At 44.3% G+C, this 17,284-nt stretch overlaps 1 long non-coding RNA gene across 1 annotated transcript in view; it reads left to right on the top strand.

The window, feature by feature from the left end:
- LOC137311224 (uncharacterized) overlaps window positions 1-15,652 on the top strand; it is a 49,630-nt gene extending 33,978 nt beyond the window's left edge. The window contains exon 3 of the long non-coding RNA XR_010960273.1: window positions 15,302-15,652. This is a non-coding gene — a long non-coding RNA (uncharacterized lncRNA). The remainder of the gene's footprint in view (window positions 1-15,301) is intronic.
- The last annotated feature ends 1,632 nt before the right edge of the window (window positions 15,653-17,284 follow it).

Raw genomic sequence — 17,284 nt, 5'->3', positions numbered from 1 at the left:
ATCAGCAGGGAGCCCTGATGTCAGGAGTGGCTAGCTCTACTTAAAGGCAGCCTGCACCTCTTAAAGGGGAGGTGCAATGTGGCTGCAGGAAGCGCTGGAAGTCCATTGGGAAGTAATTCTGTGCTGGAATATAGTGAAGAATGGCTGCGTCTGCGAGAGTGCATGCACCAGGGGTCTCCGATGGTGCACCAGAGGCCTTGGTGGAAGAGTTGGACAGAAGGAGGAACATACTATATCCACAGGGGGGCAAGAGGCCCTCCAGACACATGCTTAAGAGGCAGTGGGAGGAAGTCAATGCCAGGAGCATAGCGCCAAGAACATGGATGCAGAGCAGAAGCAAGTTCAATGATTTGACACGAGTGGTCAAGGTAAGTGAGTTCAACTGTCAAGTGGCGTCTCCTACCAACTGCACCACTGCCGCATCCACTGCTCCACACACCATACCCCCATCACCCACCTACCAACAAACTCTTTCAATCAGTACTCAACTCTTCAAATCAAATGCTTCATCTCACCCTCACATATTACCACTGTTGCAAGCCGCACACCCACAACTTACAGGTCACATATACTGGCAGCTATTCAACCATGACAGCCACAGCACCCAAACATCTTGCAGGACACTCACTGTCACACTTCTCTCTTTCTTGCAGGAGAAGATGGCGCATAACAGGAGGCAGCAGGAAAGAACTGGAGGAGGACAGATGTTCCTCCATGTCTTAACTGCCATGGAAAAAACAGTGCTGTCCATCATTAGAAGAGCTATCGCTGCGGCCATGGCCACTGGCGATGCTGGAGGTATCGATGATGAGGGTCTCTGCATACCTAATCCTCCTTCTCGCTCCCCACTTCTCCCTCATCCCACAATCTTTTCTGACTCACGTGCTGCAGATAGTGTAAGCACACACATCTTACTTACTCCTCTCCCCTCACCACAACTCAACCATGTCCCTTTGTCACTTCAGATACACAAGAACTGGAACATGCCCAGTCAGAGGAGGCAGAAGAAGATGACAGTGATGATGAAGAGACACCATCACTCGATCTTACACTCATAGCCACCAGCTCAGAGATTGACACTGCGTGTAGTTTAGAGGCTAGGACAGAGGAGGGATCTGCACGTGGTGAGACACCAGGCAAGTGCACAGGAGTCAGGGTGGGAGGAACGGATACCACAGGCGCCAGCTCACCGGAGGGCGGGGTCGTATATTAGTTCTACTGCTGAGGAGTCAGATGGTGACTTCGATGGGCCAGGCTACAGAAGAAGGATGATGGGTGTACACAACCAAATACTTGGTGTACTAGACAGCCTGCCAGAAAGCCAGCGCACAATGTCAAGGGGCACGGAGGAGTTCAGCTCCAACTTGCCACAGGACTTTGCGCAGAGCTTGGAGCTCATCCTTTCCCACATGGAATAAGTGGTTAACTCCATCAGCACACCTGTGGAACCCACCATGATGCAGCGTCTGATGGCCGACGACACAGCTTCCGTTGCAGCACAAACATCTGCCATCAAAGGTCTAACTGCTGCATTTAGAGCTCAGGCTTCTGCCCTGGAAGCTCAGACTGCTGCTATTGTGATTCTGGGTACCAGAGGGGCTTCAAGGGCATCACAGCAGTCCAACAATCTGTTCTCCAGCAGATCAACAGGATTGCTGAGGTGCGTCCAAGGGAGAGTGGCAGTGGTTCGATGGAAGAGGAACCTGCTGTTCTCTCTCAGAAAGACAGCATTCCTGTTCCCACCCCGCCACTCCGCCAGTACCCTTGCTATTGCCTGTCAGCCAGCCAGGCCAGACTGATGCAGCCCATGTCGAAATGGTGCAGTCTGAAGCTGGGCCCTCCCAGCTCAGAGCTGCTTGAGGTCATCCTCCAAGGCCATCTGCATGCTCCTCAATTGAAGACCAGCAGCCTCCCACCATCCAGCTACTGGGGAAGCACCTCGTAGGAGCACTAGGATAGGTAAAGGCACACAAACAAAAGGCACTAAGGGAATGCACAAGGGTGAATAGTCTCATTTTATTTGATCATTTCACATGTTAATTTATAAAAGTGAATTTGAATTTGCATTTGGTGGTGGTTTTTATTTCTGCGATGAGCTGAGGGAGGAACTAATGTAAAATCATAAGGAGGACGATTTGATGATCATGTGGGAGAGGAAAGGTAAGGAGTGTGGGACTGTTGGTGAATGGGGAGATGTCATTGGGGTTACTGGTATTGCTCATTAATAATCTGATCATGCAAAGTCCTGGCAAACAGAGCCTGTCTACGTTGTAGCCTCCCTGCCTCTTCCTCCACTTCCTCTTGCTCAGGTTCTCACCTGATATGGAGGAACAGCCCTTGCCACCGCCTAATGATGAGGTTGTGCAGCATGCAGCATACAATGACAAATCTTGATACCCACTCAGCTGATTGCTGCAGGGTGTTAATTGTATCCATGTGATTTGTCATTTAGTATTAATTGTATTCAGGTGGTGTGTATCAATTGGGGACTGTCTTGTATCCATTTATATGAGAGCTGATCTAGGGTTTTTTTTATTCGTTCACGGGATGTGGGTGTCGCTGGCAAGGCCGGCATTTATTGCCCATCCCTAAGAGGGCAATTAAGAATCAACCACATTGCTGTGGGTCTGGAGTCAAACATAGGCCAGACCGGGTAAGGACGGCAGGTTTCCTTCCCTAAAGGACATTAGTGAACCAGATGGGTTTTTACGACAATCCGGTAGTTTCATGGCTATCATTACTGATACTAGTATTTTAATTCCAGATTTTTATTTAATTAATTGAATTTAAATTCGCCAGCCGCCGTGGCGGGATTTGAACTCGTGACTCTGGATTTTAGTCCAGGCCTCTGGATTACTAGCCCAGTAACATAACCACTACGCTACCGTGGATCTCTGTGAATAAAGGCTTGGAAGCAACTGAAGACCAGGTTCTAGTATTCTATCCTTCACCACCTGGCTATCCAATTTTATTACACAGGCCTCCTCCAGAGTGGTCCAGGCAGTGGAAGCATTGCTTGAGGACACCTATGGTGTACCCTATAATTTTCCATGTGGCAGCATAGCTCTCACTGTAGACCTGCTGTGCACATGTGTGTGCGTTCTGGACCGGAGTCATGAGCCATTTCATGAGGGGATAACCCTTGTCGCCCAGTAGCCAGCCTTTGACTTGCCATGCTGGATGAAATATAGGTGGCATGGAGGACTGCCGCAGGATGAAGGAGTCATGACTGCTGCCAGGATAGCGGGCATTGACTTGCATGATGTGCTGCGTGTGGTCGCACACCAGCTGCACATTGAGGGATTGGAATCCCTTTCTGTTCGTGAATATGGCCGAGTTCAGATGTGGAGCACACATGGCAATATACTTGCAGTCAATGGCACCCTGCACCATGGGGAAGCCTGCAATGCGAGCAAACCCTCGTGCTCGCTCCTGCTGCTTGTCTCTAGCAAGAGGGAATGAGATGAATCTGTTTCTGAGTGCGACAGAGTCTCATTGACCTCCCTGCAAGCTGCGAGATGTTGCTTATGTCGCCAGCAGCAACCTGAAAGGACCCAGAGCCATAAAAATTAAGAGCCATGGTTACCTTGACAGCCACAGGCAATGCTGTCCTTGCCCTGATCTGGGCTGCGGTTGTGGCTGCAGCAGTTGACAAATATCAGTCACGACTTCTTTAGTGAACTGCAGCCATCTGATGCACTGGTCGTCGCTGACGTTGAGATAAGAGAATTAGTCCCTGAAGGCCCTAGTTGGATATGGCCTCCTGCTCCCTCTTCTAGCAGCTTGTCCTGTTCTGCGTGGCCTCTCTTCATTCTCCCAGTCATGTTCAATTCCCAGAGGAAGCCCTGGCAGGCCATCTATGTCTGGAAGCAACTTTTTCCAGCACACTATTTTAAATGCCACAAACAGTACTGCAAGACCAGCCAGATCACTCTCTGTCGAATATTGCAATTTCAGCCAAGTACAGGAAACTTCCAAAAACACTTACAATTGCACCAGCGGCCAGAAGAAACAATCCAGCATCTAACCTGAAACTCCTGCATGATCCCTTTAATTAGCACTGGTCGGGGGCCGGGGGTGGGGGGTGGGGGGGTCCTTCATGCCGTTTAAGTCCTGTTCAGCTATGCGAGGTTAAGACTGTGCATTGGCTGGAGCATGGAGTTCCAAAATGTCACCGGCTGCTTCAAATCAGTGTTGCACACGTGTTATGATTCGTGTCATAATCTCCCTACTCTAAATGCTGCCAGTGTTCATTAGGTGCGCACGCGCAGACCACTTTTCCAAGATGGCGTCCTGCGCACTTCACGCCAGAAGAGTGCGCGTGCATCTCAGATGCCATTTTCGGACTTAGGTGTCCACGGAGGGCCTACAACACGGGCACTGCACGGCCCAATTTCGCCCCCTCTATATTTCAGGTCAATGACTTTGCATCAGAACTGGAAGATGTTCGAGATGAACAGCTTTCAAGCAAGTGCAGACAGGGGAAAGGGAAACAGGGAAATAACAAAAGGGAAAGGTCTGTGATAGGAGGCTGCATATATTGACACTACTATTCCCGGCCAGAATAGAGATGATCGGTTTCTTCCCCTGTCAATCATGCCTGGGCGGAGAGAAGGAGTGTTTAAATGACACAAGGGATGATGATGCAAAGCAAAATGAAGTGATAAAGGGACTATAGATACAAAAGTTGGGTCCAGAGGAGGTGTAAATAATTATAGAATGTCCAAGAGAAAATGGGAGTGGTGGTTAAGATCTAAAGTTATTAAAATCAATGTTAAAGCTGGAAGGCTGTAAAGTGCCTAGTGGAAAGATGAGGTGCTGTTCCTCGAGCTTGTATTGAGCTTCAATGGATCAGCGTCGGAGGCCGAGGACAAAGCGGGAGTGGGATGGAGAGTTAACGTGGTAAGCGACCAGAAGCTCAAGGTCAGGCTTGCGGAGTGAATGGAGGCGTTCACCAAAGCAATCAACCAATCTGCGTTTGGTCTCCCCAATGTAGAGGAGATCACTTTGTAAGCAGCGAATACAATATATTAACTTAGAAGAAGTACAAGTAAATCATTTTGCTTTATTTATCTCCTCTCTCCAATATGAGCATTTATCAATACAGGGAAAAAAATCATGCCATGAGTGTATTATGATTTGTCTATTGGATAGAAAATTTAGAATAAAAAATTAACAAGTGCCACCATTTTATTTAAGTCAACTTGCCTGTGAAGTGTTTGAGGTGTTTAAGATAATGAAAGGAATTGATAGGGTAGATAGAGAGAAACTATTTCCTCTAGTGGGGGAGTGTAGAACAAGGGGGTGATGTCAGGAAGCACTTCTTCAGATAAAGGGCAGTGGAAATCTGGAACTCTCTCCCCCATGAGGCTAGGTCAATTGAACATTTTAAAGCTGAGATTAATAGATTTTTATTATGCAAGGGTATTAAGGATTACTGAACTAAGGCAGGTAGATGGAGTTAAGATAAAGATCAGCCATGATCCAATTAAATGGTGGAACAGGCTCGAGGGGCTGAATGGCCTACTCCTATATTCCTATGACTGAAACAGCAAGATCCCTTCCTCCAAGCATGATCGGTCAACCAAATTATGAGTGGATCAAATCCCTTCGCCTAGAAGTGCATAGATTCCATTTACCATTCAAAGCATAGACCTGTCCACATTTAAAAGGCAAGTTGTTTCGAAATGATGTTTTTCAGCAACATTTTCTTCAGATACGTCCTTTTTTCCACTTGCTTAACCAAAGTGTTCCTAATATACTGCAGGAAGATATAACATCCTTTCCTTGCACATCACTGTACTCTGTCCCTGTTACATCAATGAATTTCAATCAGACACTAACACAAGGAAGCACTGAATAGAAGCGCCATGTTTTTTTTAATAAAGTACAATGGTAAAATCTTGACTGCATGAATGGGATTGACAAATTCAGTGCCCATCACACAGAGTGCTTTGAAAATCAGGATCCTTAAACATGAAATTGCAATTGAGCTATAATGAAAATATACAAACTGTTTGCACGGAGAGCAATGAAAACTGACACTTTTCTTTAGAAGCTCTTTTTTCATATATATGTGTCAGAGTTAGGGAAGAACATTTCTCTACACTAAATTGCTTTCCTTGTTCTCAACTGGCAGCCCATTTAAGGATTTATTGGCTGCCTACAGTACTGTGGTAATCAGATGCATAGCTCAATTTGTACATGTACTCGAGCAGGGAATCTCAGGTGAGTTATGGTGGCAGTCCGATGTTCACTGCAGATGGAAATTGTTCATTCTGAAGCCTTCTGATTTTAGGGTTAAAACGGATAATTACCTCTCAAAAGATGAATTCCAAAATGAGGCTTAAACCCAATTTAGCCTAGAAATGCCACTGCCTGCATATTGTATTTTCCAAGGAGGACTTCCTCTCTCCGTACCAGCTGGTGACACCAACGTGAAGCACTCTTTCAGTCACAGCTGATCAGTTCTATGGGGGAAGTAAAAGAAAATGCTAACATTGCAGCTAATAATGCTGTAAACTGCTTTTAGTTTGTTAACACATTGGATTTATTATTTACTTACTAGTTGATCTCCTGTGGCATTGTACACAGTAAGTTAGAAAATATGGTGTCTCTCTTATCTCTTTCTGATCTTTTCATGTGGCTCTCTTTCCTCTTCTGTTTCTGTCGCTCTCTTTATCTTCTCTTCTTCTCTCCATTACACTCTTCTTTTGGGTGTGAGTTGGTAGGCTTATGACATGGTGGGGTGTGGAGGAGAGGAGCTACTTATACTGCAGGTGGGAGGGACTAGGGTTGCCAATGTAGGATAGTGTATAATATAATAAGTTAACAGCTAGGTATAGGTAAAGAGTACCATGATATATTTAGAACATAAGAACATAAGAAATAGGAGCAGGAGTAGGCCATACGGCCCCTCAAGCCTGCTCTGCCATTCAATAAGATCATGGCTGATCTTTTACCTCAACTCCACTTTCCCACCCAATCCCCATAATCCCTTGATTCCCTTAGTGTCCAAAATTCTATTGATCTCAGTCTTGAATATGCCCAACGACTGAGCATCCACAGCCCTCTGGGGTAGAGAATTCCAAAGATTCACAACCGTCTGAGTGAAGAAATTTTTCCTCATCTCATTTTCCTCATAATTTTTGAAAGGCATGCTTCAATGGCCGACCCCTTATCTTCAGAAGAAATTCTGGCTGCAGTGGAATAGAGAGCTACAGTAAAGGGGAAAGTGTAGAAACCGCAGACCTACATTGGGCATGATTCGGTAGAAAGCTTAGAACATCTGGTGAGAAACAAAGAACAAGAGCCTAACAATACAGAAGTCAGTATTAATATCTTTGTATCATGATATAGGTTAACACATGGTTTAGATTAGGTTGTTAGGATTCTGCCAGCCAAAGCTAAGCAAGTTGGATGTGTTGTCAGTTTAAGGCAACTTAAGAAGGATTTATTTAAAGAATTGTGGCTAGTTTGGAGACAATGGGGGTTATTTTGACTTTGTGCGATAGTGGGTTTCAAATCTGTTTGTTAAACAAAGGATAAGGAGCAGGAGCTGGAGTACTAGGCATGAACCTATGTAAAATCCAACAGCCAACTCTGGTTGGGCGTATTCCTGGAGGTTTGATCATGTGACACTCAATCATTGTGACACTTGATCGCTGCAGTTTGCAAATGTTATTGCACTTACCATTTAAGGATTGGGTCTGCTGTAGATGAATGTCTTTGCTTGCTTCTTTCTGCTTTCAGCAACTCTGGAGACTTTTTGACATATTCATAAAAGTCAGTGCAAGACATACTATAGTTCAGCTGCACCTGTAACTCTGTTTTTTACCAGACATTCACTTAATCGGTTTCTTTCTTGCTCCAAAGCTGAGTGATTAAACCGCGGTATGCATTTGAGACTGAGATTGAAAGCTTGAAAGATACAAGTTTAAAAATGTGGCTGTTGTCACTTTGTGATGTTGCTTTGAAAACTTCCACCAATCTTAGATCGACTTTTTTGCTCCTTTGAAATTATTTGCCGTAAAATGCGGTAGTCGTCATATGCCATGTCAAAATCAATCTCAATGAGAAGACCTTCAGCCAACTTCTCAACATCAAACCATTTCACTTCATCGTCCAGTGACAGTTGTTTGAACAGATGCCTTGAAATTGTAGCATTTCTCAAGGTATGCAATGCATCTCGACAATCTCTTATCTGCTTCCTCCTCAAATTTCCTCCTCTTTGATAGGGAGACATTGTGCAAAATAGCCTGAACTGATTGTCTATACAACTTGTCCTCTTTCCTACACTGTAGTTTAGAACGAAGACCTTCCATGACACAGTCTAGCTCCGTGCAGGTCACATTGTCGCATTCTAGTTTTTCGAGTGCTTCATAAAATGCTGCTATCACGTTATGCCTGAAGTAAATGTAACAAAGAGGAAGAGACTTCTGATCATCCTCGCTGAATGCTTTCTGTATAATCTTTGTATATGCTCCTTCCCCTCTCCAAATGAAGTGTACCTTTAATGCAGGCCAGCATTGTAGGACTCGCTCTATCACAGGCAGAAGGGACAACCACCTTGTTGGCATGTGACGCAGAAGTTCCTTACACTCAATTTCTACAAAATCAAAAAATGAACTGAGAGTTTCTGTCTCTTTAGAGGAGGAAGAGAACTTGCTTTACACATTCACAGTAAGACATTCCCTGTCAAAACTCAAAGCTTTCATGCTGTTCTTAACACAGTTATGAATTATATGGCACTTGGATCCAACCATGAATTATTCTGTCACTCCGTTGTTTCAGTTTCTGGTAAACTGGCCCGTATTTCCCAAAATTTACAAAGGTGTTATCAGCTACGTGGGATGAAATGCAATTTATACTAAAGCCGTTCTCCGCAATAATTTTTGAAAGGCATGCTTCAATGGTGTCACTTGTCTTATCGTTATCATGGTAAAAATCAAGTAACCCATATTTTATCCCTTGCATCTTTGAAAAAAAACAAACAACTACAGAGAAAATCTTCTTATTTCTTTTATTTGAGGCGTCTCTTCCAATTGAGAAAAAATGTGCTCGTTCACGATCACTAACTAAAAGTTCCTGCGTTTTCAGAGCCAAAACATTCTTTGTAATGCTGGTTGTTTTTTTTGCGAACACAAGGCTTGTTTTTTTGCAATTTCTGAATCCAGTAGAAACTTTGGAAACAATTTCTTACCACAATCTTGACTGAAATAACTTAAGTGATGAATCACCTCTGTAAATTTCTCCAATTTCTGCTGCTGCCACTATATTTTCCAGAGGTATGTCAAATGCTTGATGAGTCAAAATGCATACAGCCATGAATTCATCAGCTTTTCCATTGAGTTTTTTACTCAGGGTTCACCTTACACCAGTTGTCATTGTAAGTACAATATTACTTGTTCCTTTTCAAGGTACCTTCAGAGCCAGTGTTATGAAGGGCCACCGCTGAGATTCTCCATTGAAAACAGGCTTAGTGCTAAATGCTGCTATTGCTTGTGAACCAGAGTTACGCTTGGTTGCTGTGGAAAAGTGAGACAGCACTGACTTTACGGTAGCGTCACCATTAGTCGCACTGACAGCACCAGCGCAGCAAATGCACAGTCGCACCAGTGAGATGGTTAAGTGATTTTTTTTCTCCCGGGTTCATGCAGCAATGTCCAGGAGATCAATCTTTAATTCATAGGGGTAGATCTTAATATTGTGTGATAGTGTAAAGCAGGTAATGGTGAATCGGCATCCCATTTTACATCTCTCCCAATTTTTATTTCCATCAATGGAACAAAAAGCAGAGTAAGCTCTCAATTTTCATAAAGGGGGGAAAAACAAAATAAATTTAAAAATGGGAGAGGAAAACAGATGGATGTGTAGTTGATTTTCCCATCTGGCTATTTGTGTCAGTGAGTGGGAGCTTTTTGTTTTTTTTCCCATCTTGCCTGAATTGCTGATTCAGGCTGGGTACACTGCCACAGCCACCAGCAGACTTTATACCACTTCACTCCTGTGACAATTCTCAATAGATGGGCCTGAACAGTGAAAGTTGGTGGCTATTTCAACATGAAGGGCATCAGAGAGTCAAACCCAATCCTGTCTCCATGTAACAAATAAACCAAAGTTCGAACTCTCTCTGTTTAGGGCTGCCTTCTGGAAAGTGTGTGAACGTGCACACACACATTTTCCAGAAGGCAGTCCTGGACAGAGAGAGATCGAACTTTGGTTTATTTTTTCTTACTCTGTATTCTGTGCATATTACGGTCAACTTCAGAGCCACCACTGCTGCCTTGAGTGAGATCAACTAACTCACCCAAACCATTGATTCAACTTTGGATCATCCTGATCCGTCCTGATCTGGTGTAGCTCAGTGCTACACCATGTGGTGCATTGAGATCGCTGAGCAACCAGGAGTGCCTGAAAAGAAAGCTTTAATGTAAAATTTCCTGACAGGCTGACAAAACTTTACATTAAATTAAATCTCAGTTCCCACAAGGAAACTGAAGCAGGGATTTGCATGCTTCTTGTATCTAATCAATTTTGCCCTTGACCTGTAAAATCTCAGCATGGAAACATTTTTTTCTCCATTCTTTCAAACCAATTTCTTCTCAGCTTCCAGTTTCTGAGGAGATCTTGGGCCAGATTTTTTTCTCCTATGTGCCAAGGGAACACTCCAGCCCCATGACACTATTCGAAGAAGAGCAGAGGAGTTCTACTGGGGTCCTGGCCAACATTTCTTCCTCAACCAACATCACTTTTAAAAGTTAATTTTTAGTTGTTTAGCAATCATTAAGACTGTTAAAACTTAGTTTAGACCTGGTATATTGAAGCGTGCCTGTTTTGTGGCAAAATTAGTTAGTTTCCAGCTGGGCAGAAGAGCAAGTTGGCACCGGTCCATTGATTCTGTTGATTGCAGCTGGCGATATCCCTTTAAGGCAAAGCTGTCAGATCGTCAGGGAACAGGAAGAGCAAGTTCCGGATTTCCGTGTTTGACTGCGCATGTGCAAGTACCGGAACTTGCTTTTTCATTTGGCCACTAACAACGGTGAGCGCTGTTGAGCTCACCATTCTTTTTAAAGCAATTTCTGGCCCAATGTTAAAATGTTGCACAATTTGATGCTATCATTCCCACTTTGATAAGTACAAAGAAACATGTGCAATTTTCTTGTAATTACTGTGTGTCTGGGAAACTGCTAAGTACACCGACGAATTTGCTGTGCTCCACATACCAGACTTGCTCCTATAATAGACCAATACACAGGCCTTTATTCAAGCTGACTATTTTTCAGTTATCAAGGTGGTAATACATTTTGTATTGATTTCTCTATGGGGCTAAATGAAGCCTTTATAAAAACAAATTTATGTATAAATGAATTGCTTCTGAAGATTATATTGGGCAGTGATCTGATACCAGCCTTCCTGTGCATCAGTGAATTGAGTATGTAATTGATGTGTGATTTAGTTCATTAGCACAAGCCTGGAGTTGCCCATAGTTTCTTATTTTACAAGGTAATTTGAATAGTGTAGCAATTGTGTGAAGACAAGTGGACTGCACTGAAACAGATTGCTTGAAGACAGCTCCATTTTTTGCTTGGCTTTTGCTGCACGTTTAAAAAATAAATTAACTGGTGGGTAGCAGAATGCTCCTGAAACCACTTGAAAGTTGGATTCCCCTTAATAGATCTTGGGATCTGGGAACAAAGGATAGTGGTAGTCTTTGGAAATTGTTCCTTTAATACCTACTAGGATTTGGCCAATCTGCCAGAGTTACAATGGCTCTCATTTATAGTTCCATCCCCTAATACTCAAGACCTCATATCTTCACTTGTATAGCAATAGTACGGATCTTGAAAACAAGTCGTTCTTGCAATTTTCTTGGACCTTCTTTCAAGAATTGATAAAGTTGATTTCTACCAGGTTGCTACAAACTCTGGCTCTGCACTAGATGTTCTCTTAGGTTCAGTAAAAGTACACCTTTCATCGCCAACAAGCTAGGGAATACCTTTACTGCCCAATATCTAGTTAAATGATGGCATGACCCAGCGACAGTAACAATAGGAAACCCTCATTGTGTGTACACAAATGCCATCACATGCTTTCTCCTATTTATCAGAAAGCAAACTGATAAGCCCTCTACTGAGATGAGGCCAATTGTTAACCAATCATCTGGTTTATTTTACATTAAGTATTGAATGAATAGAAAGCAGTCTTCTAATGAAATGCGTATGACCAAAAAGAAAAAAAATAAAAGGTATAGGGAAAGGGCAGGGTTAATGGGACTAAGTGGATTGGTCTCTCCAGGTGCCAGCATAGCCATGATGGGCTATACTGTACTCTAGATTCGAGGTTCTGTGATCCTTCTGTCCCACTGTTGACAGCATCACTGCTTCACTGAGCAACTTCAAAGATCAGGTCTGGCCCAAAAGTTAAAATTCTAAATTGGGAAAAGGCCAATTTTGATGGTATTAGACAGGAACTTTCAGAAGTTGATTGGGAGAGTCTGTTGGCAGGCAAAGGGACGTCTGGTAAGTGGGAGGCTTTCAAAAGTGTGTTAACCAGGGTTCAGGGTAAGCACATTCCTTATAAAGTGAAGGGCAAGGCTGGTAGAAGTAGGGAACCTTGGATGACTCGGGAGATTGAGGCACTAGTCAAAAAGAAGAAGGAGGCATATGACATGCATAGGCAGCTGGGATCAAGTGGATCCCTTGAAGAGTATAGAGATTGCCGGAGTAGAGTTAAGAGAGAAATCAGGAGGGCAAAAAGGGGATATGAGATTGCTTTGGCAGATCAGGCAAAGGTGAATCCAAAGAGCTTCTACAAATACATAAAGGGCAAAAGGGTAACTAGGGAGAGAGTAGGGCCTCTTAAGGATCAACAAGGTCATCTATGTGCAGAACCACAAGAGATGGGTGAGATCCTGAATGAATATTTCACATCGGTATTTACGGTTGAGAAAGGCATGGATGTTAGGGAACTTGGGGAAATAAATAGTGATGTCTTGAGGAGTGTACATATTACAGAGAGGGAGGTGCTGGAAGTCTTAACGCGCATCAAGGTAGATAAATCTCCGGGACCTGATGAAATGTATCCCAGGACGTTAAGGGAGGTTAGGGAGGAAATTGCGGGTCCCCTAGCAGAGATATTTGAATCATCCACCGCTACAGGTGAGGTGCCTGAAGATTGGAGGGTAGCAAATGTTGTGCCTTTGTTTAAGAAGGGCGGCAGGGAAAAGCCTGGGAACTACAGACCGGTGAGCCTGACATCTGTAGTGGGTAAGTTGTTAGAGGGTATTCTGAGGGACAGAATCTACAGGCATTTGGAGAGGCAGGGACTAATTAGGAACAGTCAGCATGGTTTTGTGAGAGGAAAATCATGTCTCACGAATTTGATTGAGTTTTTTGAAGGGGTAACCAAGAAGATAGATGAGGGCTGTGTAGTAGACGTGGTCTACATGGACTTCAGCAAAGCATTTGACAAGGTACCGCATGGTAGGTTGTTACATAAGGTTAAATCTCATGGGATCCAAGGTGAGGTAGCCAATTGGATACAAAATTGGCTTGACGACAGAAGACAGAGGGTGGTTGTAGAGGGTTGTTTTTCAAACTGGATGCCTGTGTCCAGCGGTGTGCCTCAGGGATCGGTGCTGGGTCCGCTGTTATTTGTTATTTATATTAATGATTTGGATGAGAATTTAGGAGGCATGGTTAGTAAGTTTGCAGATGACACCAAGATTGGTGGCATTGTGGACAGTGAAGAAGGTTATCTAGGATTGCAACGGGATCTTGATAAATTGGGCCAGTGGGCCGATGAATGGCAGATGGAGTTTAATTTAGATAAATGTGAGGTGATGCATTTTGGTAGATCGAATCGGGCCAGGACCTACTCCGTTAATGGTAGGGCGTTGGGGAGAGTTATAGAACAAAGAGATCTGGGAGTACAGATTCATAGCTCCTTGAAAGTGGAGTCACAGGTGGATAGGGTAGTGAAGAAGGCATTCAGCATGCTTGGTTTCATTGGTCAGAACATTGAATGCAGGAGTTGGGATGTCTTGTTGAAGTTGTACAGGGCATTGGTGAGGCCACACTTGGAGTACTGTGTACAGTTCTGGTCACCCTATTATAGAAAGGATATTATTAAACTAGAAAGAGTGCAGAAAAGATTTACTAGGATGCTACCGGGACTTGATGGTTTGACATACAGGGAGAGGTTAGACAGACTGGGACTTTTTTCCCTGGAGAGCAGGAGGTTAAGGGGTGATCTTATCGAAGTCTATAAAATAATGAGGGGCATAGATAAGGTCGATAGTCAAAATCTTTTCCCAAAGGTAGGGGAGTCTATAACGAGGGGGCATAGATTTAAGGTGAGAGGGGAGAGATACAAAAGGGTCCAGAGGGGCAATTTTTTCACTCAAAGGGTGGTGAGTGTCTGGAACGAGCTGCCAGAGGCAGTAGTAGAGGCGGGTACAATTTTGTCTTTTAAAAAGCATTTGGACAGTTACATGGGTAAGATGGGTATAGAGGGATATGGGCCAAGTGCAGGCAATTGGGACTAGCTTAGTGGTATAAACTGGGCGACATGGACATGTTGGGCCGAAGGGCCTGTTTCCATGTTGTAACTTCTATGATTCTATGATTCTATAATCAATGAAAAGAAACAATCCACATCTTGCCACTCTGCATGGCAGTGTGTTACTTCACTGATGCTAGTGCCAGAAGAGACTGATCTGTTATACCAGGGCCAAGATCTAAAAACAAACAGTAGCCTAGTCAAAAGAACTAACCTATCTACTCATAGAAATACATAGAAGTTACGACACGAAAACAGGCCATTCGGCCCAACCACTCCGTGTTGCTGTTTACCCTCCACGTGAGAAAATAGTTCTAATGACATTTACCCGCTCTGTTCCCATATCCATTTATTCCCTTTTTCTTCATCACCTGTCTAATCTAATCTTGAAAGTTGACATAGTTTCTGCCTCAACCACTAATCCTGGAAGTGAATTCCACAGCCTCACAGCACTCTCCTCTCTGTTCTAAATTTCTTCCATTTAATCTTGTATCTTAAGCTTAAATTACTGGAAGCAGTCTGCTTCTATCTACCCTGTCCCATTCTCTCATAATTTTAAACACTTCTAACATATCGCCCCATAATCTGCATTGTAGTGAGGAAGAAACCTTTCTTTGTATTTGTATTTGTACTCTGGTATGGCAGGCATGGTTCCAATTCATCCATCTGCAGCTTGACTGAATTATTCAGCAATTAAACTTGATCGCACTTGTATTTCTTTCCCCCTTCCCGTCAATAGGTCCCTCCAACGTTGATTGTACAAGGTTAGACCACAATATCATTAAAATGACTCCGTGGAATGTTAATGGAAAGGAAACACACATTGGCCCAGAATTTCTGGAACCTGCGTGAACAGTGACGTACCCCATTAATTATGCCGTTTCGTGTCCCGACCTTCCCGTTGCGAACTTACTCCAATATTTCCTGGAAAAGGAATGTGCATAAGGTGCAGGGACCTCAAAAACAGTGCTGCCAATGGCTTACCCTGAAAATCTTCACCTGTCACTACAAAAGCTTGTTGAAGAAATGGTTTTCTGATGTTCTTTGTTGGATAAAAGTTTATTTTTACTGAATAAATGCTCTAATCGTTGATGGCCTTGCCTGTCGTTCTTCCGTTCACAGCCCCACGGGAATTAGTCCACAATATATTTGTTTCAGACTTCCTCATGCTTAATAGGGTGGGTTTGGCATGGGTTGGGATCGGGGGTGGTTTGAAGAGTGGGGTCATCACTGATCGAACAACTATGCCACCGGCTGCTCACTGGCTGCCTTGGCAACTGTGAACGTGGATTCCTCCGAGGAGCCACCGCCCCAGCGCTATGGGGACATGCAGGTCGAAATCCAGCAGTTCTGAGGCAAAGTTGCCTGCTAAATCCAGGCTGAGCCCTTCCTGCAGAGTGAAATAGGACAGTGCGCAGCACACCAGTACAATCTTTGCCAAATATTGGGGGTGTAATGTAGGACCCACCAAGCGTTATCCAGGCACCTGAAGCGAGTTTTCAGCATCCCCATGGTCCTCTCCATCACCTGCCGGGTTGCCGCATGTGCACAGTTGTACCTTTCCTGCGTTGCAATGTTGGTATCACGGAATGGTGTCAGTCATCACGGCTTCAAGGAATAGAACTTTTACCCCAGAATCTTGCTCCTTGTCCATCTCCGCTGAATAATTCTTGGAAGGCGTCATGACAGCTTGCCCCAATGCTCAGAATTTAAATGCAGGACCCTTTGTTGGGCATCGCAGACAATTTTCATATTTAACGAGTGGACCCTCCCCCGGTTGATAAGTGTGACAGGTTCCTCAAGTGGAGCCTTCAGCACCACATGGGTTCCATTGATAGCCCCCTGCACCCTAGGGAAGCCAGCAAGCCTGTGGAAGCCCTGTCCCTTTTCACTCCAAAGGGAACATGCCATCCAATGAAGTCCGATGCTCTGTGGAAGAGGGCATCTGTCACCTGTCAAATACAAGCTTTAACGCTCTCCTGGCTGATGTTGTAGAGATCTCCAAAGGATATCTGGAAGGAAACAGAGCCATGAAAATTGAGGGCCGTGGTCACCTTCATTTTGACGGAAACACCCCTGTGCAAAGTAGACCACAGCTTCAGGTCTTCCTGCAGCATTTCACAGTGGTGGCCATTAGGTTCTTGTGAAGCACAGTCTGTGCACACAAAGCTCCTCCGACAGCTGCTGGTATGACATTCATTCCATATACACTCCCTGGGTAGGGGGTAGTAGCGTGTTTAGTACAGTCTCCAGCTATGGTGCCTCACATGTCTCTACTCCTCTTCCTCCTCCATGATATTAGGGGAATGCCCAGTGGAAACGCCATTGAAACTGTTTGATCTTCGAAATGCGTTGAGAGGGGTTGGAGTCTTGAACGTGTTGCTTCAGCCACTCACCGGACTCTGGATCTCAGATCTGGCGAAACTGAAGATCTCAGTAACACAGAAGCAGAGAAAATAATCTGAGAGATCAATTCCACACGACAGAGATGAAGCCCCAAAGCTTTAATGGTTCTCCCAGGCTGAGAATCACGTGAGAGCCATGAATCGCGTTGATACCAGGGCCCCAATTTTAGAGTGGAGGCAGGATGGCAGCGGGGGGATGAATGGGCGCGTGGGTAATCCGACTAATATAATATGTTCATTTCACACGCGATCGCAAGTGAATTGGTGCCACTTAACGTGGCTTCCGGGTTTGCCGTCCGAAAACTGCGCAGCGGGCG

The sequence above is a fragment of the Heptranchias perlo genome, chromosome 3 (assembly GCF_035084215.1).
Source record: "Heptranchias perlo isolate sHepPer1 chromosome 3, sHepPer1.hap1, whole genome shotgun sequence".
Taxonomy (NCBI): Eukaryota; Metazoa; Chordata; class Chondrichthyes; order Hexanchiformes; family Hexanchidae; genus Heptranchias; species Heptranchias perlo.
Note: the sequence above shows the minus strand (reverse complement) of the source record. Positions and strands in the feature narration are given on the sequence as shown.